Here is a 1933-nt window from a genome sequence, read left to right on the forward strand (position 1 = left end):
TTCAACAGCGCTGTTCTCCGGGGAGAAGGTCTGCCGGCATCTCTAGAAATCTCCCCCCGCTCCTGACCGCCTCCCCCCCCGCCCCCGCTGCCGGTTTGCGCGGAGCCCCCCCCTTCCCGCCGTTGCCTTCTTGCCGCTACCCCCGCCCCCCCCCCGCTGCCGGTTTGCGCGGAGCCCCCCCCTTCCCGCCGTTGCCTCTTGCCGCTACCCCCCGCCCCCCCCCCGCTGCCGGTTTGCGCGGAGCCCCCCCTTCCCGCCGTTGCCTCTTGCCGCTACCCCCGCCCCCACCCGCTGCCGGTTTGCGCGGAGCCCCCCCTTCCCGCCGTTGCCTCTTGCCGCTACCCCCCGCCCCCCCCCCCGCTGCCGGTTTGCGCGGAGCCCCCCCTTCCCGCCGTTGCCTCTTGCCGCTACCCCCCGCCCCCCCCCCGCTGCCGGTTTGCGCGGAGCCCCCCCTTCCCGCCGTTGCCTCTTGCCGTTACCCCCGCCCCCCCCCCGCTGCCGGTTTGCGCGGAGCCCCCCCGCCTGCCGTTGCCTCTTGCCGCGGCCACCACCGCCCCCCCCACACCCCCCGGCCCCCGTTACCGGTTTGCGCGGAGCCCCCCCTCCCGACGTTGCCTCTTGCCGCTGCTGCCACCCCCAGCTCCCCACACCCCCCCGGCTCCCGTTAGCGGTTTGCGCGGAGCCCCCCCTTCCCGCCGTTGCCTCTTGCCGCTACCCCCGCCCCCCCCCCCCGCTGCCGGTTTGCGCGGAGCCCCCCCGCCTGCCGTTGCCTCTTGCCGCGGCCACCACCGCCCCCCCCCACACCCCCCGGCCCCCGTTACCGGTTTGCGCGGAGCCCCCCCTCCCGACGTTGCCTCTTGCCGCTGCTGCCACCCCCAGCTCCCCACACCCCCCGGCTCCCGTTACCGCTTTGCACGGAGCCCCCCCGCCCGCCGTTATCTCTTGCCGCTGCCGCGACCCATCTCCCCCCGCCCCGCCGCCGCTAACTGCCCCCCGAAGCCGCTAGCAGCTGGGCACCCCCCGCCAAAGCCGCCGCGGCTTCCCCTTCCCACATTGTCCCCTGGAGGGGGGATCGCGACGCGGGCTGCCGCTTCCCTCCCGGGCTGCCCGGCTGCTCTCTAACCCCTGCGACCGAGGCGGCGCTGTTAGGGCGGCCGTGCCGGTGCCCCTTGCCGCAGCTAGCCTCTCGCCGCTGCCCCTCCCGTCCGTCGTCCCCCGTCCCCAAAAACTTGCTGCTCTCCACGCTGGAGCCTGCACGGGGGAGGTTGCGCTCCGCTCCTCCGGCCCTAAAGCCGCCCTCGCCCGCCCCCCGGCTTGCCGCTTGGCTGGGCTGCCCGCCCGCCCGCTAATCCCCCCAACGCCCCCACCCCAAAAACACCCCAGCCCTACCGCATGCCGCTCCCCCTCTCCCCGCTCTCGCTGACCGCTGCCACCCCCCCCCCACCCCTCCCCCCCGAAACAAACCCCCCAGCCCTACCGCATGCCGCTCCCCCTCTCTCCCTAGCCTGCCCCCCCCCGCCGTCGCTTGCTGCTGCCGCCGCCGCCGCCGCCGCCGCCGCCGCCCGCCGCCGCCGCCGCCGCCGGGACCCGCCTCGGTCTGGTGGCGCGCGCTCGGAGATCCCCGGCTACCCGTCCGTCCGTCCCTCCCTCCCTCCCGCCCCGCCCCGGGGGAGGGCCCGGGGCAGCGCGGGCAGGCGGGGAGCAAAAAAAGGCGCGGGCGCCAAAAAACGTCGGGGTCCCGGGGGTGGCGGAGGGGGGCGGCGGCGGGGGCGGCGGCGGGTACACGGCGCCGGGTCCAGGGCGCCGGGTCCAGCCCGTCCCGGGGCGGGGACAGGTGGTGTCGTCCGTCCCCGCCCCCCGTAACCTGCTCTGAAGCATCCGCTTCCCGCCGCGGTTCGCCCTCCACGCCCCCGCCGCACACGCAGCTGCCGCT

Source organism: Melanerpes formicivorus, unplaced genomic scaffold (genome assembly GCF_026170545.1).
Source record: "Melanerpes formicivorus ecotype bairdi unplaced genomic scaffold, bMelFor1.0.p_v2 SCAF_238, whole genome shotgun sequence".
Classification (NCBI taxonomy): domain Eukaryota; kingdom Metazoa; phylum Chordata; class Aves; order Piciformes; family Picidae; genus Melanerpes; species Melanerpes formicivorus.